The sequence below is a fragment of the Miscanthus floridulus genome, unplaced genomic scaffold (genome assembly GCF_019320115.1).
Source record: "Miscanthus floridulus cultivar M001 unplaced genomic scaffold, ASM1932011v1 os_1919, whole genome shotgun sequence".
In the NCBI taxonomy this organism is placed as follows: Eukaryota; Viridiplantae; Streptophyta; class Magnoliopsida; order Poales; family Poaceae; genus Miscanthus; species Miscanthus floridulus.
The window spans coordinates 11,163-16,743 of record NW_027097985.1 but is presented as its reverse complement, the minus strand read 5'-3'; positions in this window follow the sequence as shown (position 1 = coordinate 16,743).

Below are 5,581 nucleotides of genomic sequence, written 5' to 3'. Positions count from 1 at the left end.
GAAGAAGACCAAGATGCAGATGAGGAGGTCAGTGAAGTCCTTGGTGATGAGGCCACAGCGGCCTATAGGAGCATCATTGTACAGCAGGTGCTCAGCTCACAGGTCCAGCAACCTGAGAAGCTACAACGCCATAACTTGTTCTAGATTTTCTTTGTCATCAGCAACCATCGAGCACGTGTCATTATTGATGGAGGTAGCTGCAATAATTTGGTAAGTTCTGATTTGTTCAAGAAGCTTGGCTTGACCACACGCCCACACCCACGTGCCATACCATATTCAGTGGCTAAAATGATTCAGGTAAAGCAAAGGTAACACAAACTTGCTAGAGTATCATTTTCTATTGGTTCTATGTGCTATTCTATTGATTGTGATGTGGTACCTATGCAAGCTTGTTCACTCTTATTGGGGTCATCCTTAGGAACATGACAATGATGCAACACACCATGGTAGAAGTAATAAATACACTTTTGTGCATAAAGGAAAGAAAATTACTTTGGTACCTTGGACCCCTGTTCAAATTGTACAAGCTGATAGAGAACGCGCTGCTAGTTTGAATAATGTCCAATCAAAAAATCAGCAAGTTGCTAATTATATTTTCCCACCTAAAAAGGATAAGTCTACATCTATTTCTAAGGCTGAGGGGATTAAATTGAAGGGTGGTGTTATGCTTGCAACAAAATGTGATGTTGCTGAAATTTCTAATGATGATATTTGCTATGCTTTGGTATGCAAACGAGCTATGTTTTCGCTTGATGATATTATTAGCTCGGTGCCTCCTGCTATCACTAACCTTTTGCTAGACTATGAGGACATTTTTCTAGCTGAGATACCCCCAGGGCTGCCACCTATGAGAGGAATAGAGCATCAAATTGATTTGATTCCGGGAGCAACCTTGCCCAACCGTGCTGCCTATCGAACCAATCCCGAGGAGACTAAGGAAATTCAGCGGCAAGTCCAAGACCTTTTGGACCGCAGGTATGTACATGAAAGCCTTAGTCCTTGTGCTGTTCCTGTACTTTTGGTTCCTAAGAAAGATGGAACTTGGCGTATGTGTGTTGATTGTAGAGCCATGAATAATATTACTATTTGGTATCGTCATCCTATTCCCAGGCTAGACGACATGCTTGATGAGTTGTGTGGTTCTATAATTTTCACTAAGATTGACTTGCGAAGTGGCTACCCACCAGATTAGAAATGAAACTGGAGATGAATGGAAAACTGCGTTTAAAACTAAATTCGGGTTGTATGAGTGGTTAGTTATGCCTTTTGGTTTGACAAATGCACCTATCACTTTCATGCGCTTAATGAATGAGGTTTTAAGAGTTTTTATTGGTCATTTTGTGGTAGTTTACTTTGATGATATATTGATTTACAACAAGTCTTTTGATGAACATATGGGTCACTTACGTGGTGTTTTAAATGCTTTACGTGATGCACATTTATTTGGTAACATTGAGAAGTGTATCTTTTGCACGGATCGAGTTTCTTTTCTTGGCTATGTTGTAACTCCACAGGGAATTGAGGTGGACGAGATGAAAATTGAAGCCATAAAGAGCTGGTCAGTTCCCCAAACCGTCATAAAGGTGAGGAGTTTTCTTGGTCTTGTAGGATTCTATTGCCGCTTCATCAAAGATTTCAGCACCATTGCTGCCCTGTTGCATGAGTTGATGAAGAAAGGAGTGAGTGTTCCATTGGGGAAAGGCACTATGAGGAGTCCTTTGACACTTTGAAGGACAAACTTACACACGCCACCATTGCTGCAACTTCCAAACTTTGGTAAGACTTTGAGCTAGAATGTGATGCTAGTAGAGTTGGCATTGGAGGTGTTTTGATGCAAGATGGTAAACCCATTGCTTACTTTAGTGAAAAATTGCATGGCCCTGTTCTTAATTATTCCACGTATGATAAGGAATTGTATGCACTTGTTCGTTCTTTAGAGACGTGGCGTCATTATTTGTGGCCTAAAGAATTTGTTATTCATTCTGATCATGAATCGCTTAAGTATCTTCGCTCTCAAAATAATCTGAATCGTAGGCATGCTAAATGGGTTGAATTTATTGAATCTTTTCCTTATATTATCAAACACAAGAAAGGGAAGGATAATGTGATTGCTGATGCTTTGTCTAGAAGATATACATTGCTGTCCCAACTTGATTGTCGGATTTTTGGTCTTCAATCAATTAAAGAACAATATGCGCTTGATCCTGATTTTAAGGATGTGTTGCTTAATTGTAGAGAGGGACGTACATGGAATAAGTTTATGATCAATGATGGGTTTTTGTTTAGAGCTAACCGCCTATGCATTCCAGTTGGTTCCGTTCGTCTTTTGTTGTTGCAGGAGGCACATGGAGGCAGGATTGATGGGACATTTTGGTGCCAAGAAGATCGGAGGAGGTGCTGTCCACACTACTTCTTTTGGCCAAGGATGAGGCGAGATGTAGAGCGGTACGTGGCTCGGTGTGCCACATGTCAAAAAGCTAAGTCGTAGGTTGAACCCACATGGTTTGTATATGCCTCTTCCTGTTCCTTCTACTCCTTGGGCTGATATATCTATGGATTTTGTGTTGGGGTTTGCCAAGGACTAAGAGGGGGAGGGATAGTATTTTTGTGGTGGTTGATCGTTTTTCTAAGATGGCACATTTTATTCCTTGTCATAAGAGCGACGATGCTGTTCATATTGCTGACCTTTTGTTTCAAGAAATTGTTCGCTTGCATGGTATACCTTCTACTATTGTTTCAGATCGCGACGCAAAATTCTTGAGTCATTTTTGGCGCAGTTGTGGAATAAATTGGGGACCAAGCTGCTGTTTTCTACAACATGTCATCCCCAAACTGATGGGCAAACTGAGGTTGTGAATCGAACATTGTCCACCATGTTGAGAGCAATTTTGAAGCACAATTTGAAGATGTGGGAAGAGTGTTTGCCGCATGTGGAGTTTTGCATATAACAGGGCGGAACATTCCACCACCAAGGTAAGTCCTTTTTCAGGTAGTGTATGGTTTTAACCCCCTGTGCTCCTATTGATCTTTTGCCTTTACCTACCACTGAGAGAATACATAGTGATGCTAGAGAGCGTGCTGATTTTATTCGTAAGTTGCACGAAACAACTAAGCAAATATTGAAAGATGAATGAAAAGTATAGAATTGCTGGTAGTAAAGGTAGAAAAGAGATTAAACTTGAAACCGGGTGATTTGGTTTGGTTACATTTGAGAAAAGATAGATTTCCTAAGCTGCGTAAGTCTAAATTAATGCCAAGAGCAGCTGGTCCTTATAAGATAATTGAGAAAATAAATGATAATGCCTACAAACTTGAGTTGCCACCCGAGTTCGGGGTTAGTCCCACCTTTAACATTGCAGATTTGAAACCTTATTTGGGAGAAGAAGATGAGCTTGAGTCGAGGATGACTCCATTTCAAGAGGGGAGGATGAATGAGGACATCACTCCTTCGTATGTACCCACTGATCCTCCAACCGTCATGCAAGGTCCAATGACCCGGGCTCGAAATGCGTCAACTCAATTTAGAGGTGAGCTCAGTTCTTAAACGATCCTTTTTTATACTTTTGAGAATAGACTACTACCTAATGATATTATCTTGCATTAGGAACATTAGAGAGGGTCATGAAGGACTTAGAGGATGTGGTGGAGGCGAAGATGACCAACAAGGACGTCCAACAGGAACCAGGAGGCCCGGTCCAACACGATTTCGAGTCTGCCTCGGCCTCCAGGACCAGTCTGCCTTAAACTAGTCACCCAGGACGCATCAGGACTCTGTTTTCGACGATCCACATATGGATGGAAAGCTAATTTGATAAGGAAGCCAATACAAGTGGTCTCACATCAAAAGCTCTTCGGAATCAATGGGAATCGTCGAACAAGTTAGCATCTCAGAATCTACCAGGGTGCTGCGACACCGTCTTTTGGTCCGTTGGACCATGTATCATGTTTGGGCCCATTAGGGCGCGTCCAGGGGTCTTGCATGACCCTAGAGTCTTCATAAACAGCCGCCACCCCTCCATTAGGGTTTAGGTTTTGCTTAGATTATCTGTCAAGAACAGTTTCGCCGTTCATCGGTTTGTGAGACCCCAACTTCGTGAGATTAATCATTCATCTGCAATTTGGTTGTATTCTTTCTTGTTCTTGCTTGTGTTCTTCATTGCGTAGGCAGGGATTAGCCTTCTTGGCAGAGGTCAACCTGGTCCATGACTTGGTTGATAACCAGAGGAGCTGTGGGTGCTAAGATTGCAGGGTTCGATCTTTCGATCTGAAGCCGATCGATGTGTCATTCTCTGCCACAAACTGATAGTTACCTCTACCTGATGGAAGATCGGGATCCCCGTTCCCATTACCTAGGGGAACTACATGTAGTAGTTCTTGGTAAGGAAAGTCCTAAGCCAAATGATCCTATGGCTGTCAACCATGTTGACATAGGCAGTACCCTAGGCCTTGTTGTCTAGTAGGTAGGAAAGCAACAATCAGAGCCTCCTCAGTGAAGCCTGGCATATCCATCACAGCATGGTATAGATCTGCATCTACATGAGTTGGGCTAGTCTCCCTAAGTGTATTGGCTACATTGTTGACTGCATCAGTCATGTTGGTCATGATAAGGACATCTTCCTCACAAATGCAGGACATCTTTCTCTTCCTTCCACCATCAGAGGGCAATAGCTCTGTTTGCTTTGCGGCCTTCACCCCTCTCTATCTTATCCTTAGCCCCCAGGTTACCCACTAGCCCTTCTATTTTTCCTAGCCCACTATCAGCATGGTTGGAGTTGACACCTAAAGCCTCATTTGACCCAAGAGAGTACCTACTAGTGGCCATGCCACTACCAAATATGGTTTGCATCTCATCATAGAACCTTAAGGGAGTGTAGAGAAGGTCAGCATCTTTGGGATGATCCTACATTTATTATTTCCTAGGTTTGTTAGATAATACAGTCAATACAATACACAACTAAGGCAGGCAGTTCATAAAACTCAAAGTAGTGATGACGTCGTTTGGTCCTGGCATCTTCAACTTCAGGTAGGTGTAGTTGGGGATCGCCATGAACTTGGTGTAGCATGGCCGCCCCAAGATGGTGTGGTAGGACCCCAAGAAGTCCACCACCTCAAAGGTAAGGACCTCTGAGCGGAAGTTGGCTCGGTCGCCAAACATGACGGGCAGGTTGATCTGCCCCGGTGGGTATGCCTACGTCCCTGGAATTACGCCATGGAAAGGAGAGCTCACTGGGTGGAGCTCCGACTGGGGGATGCGCATGGCGTCAACGGTGTCGATGTAGAGGATGTTGAGGCCGCTGCCTCCGTCCATCAGCACCTTGGTGAGGCGCTTCTTGCCAACGATGGGGTCGACGATGAGCGGGTAGCGACCCGATCTGGCAACGTGGGAAGGATGGTCCCTCTGATCAAAAGCGACCGGAGATTCTGACTAGCTAAGGAAGGAGGGGATGGCCGTTTTGGCAACGCATGCCTCTCTGTAGCGCACTTTGTGCTGGCGCTTGGAGTAGATGGTGTCAGACCCCCCGAAGATCATGAGGCACTCCTCAGGATTGGTAAAGCCATCCCATTTCTTGCCCGCGCCTCC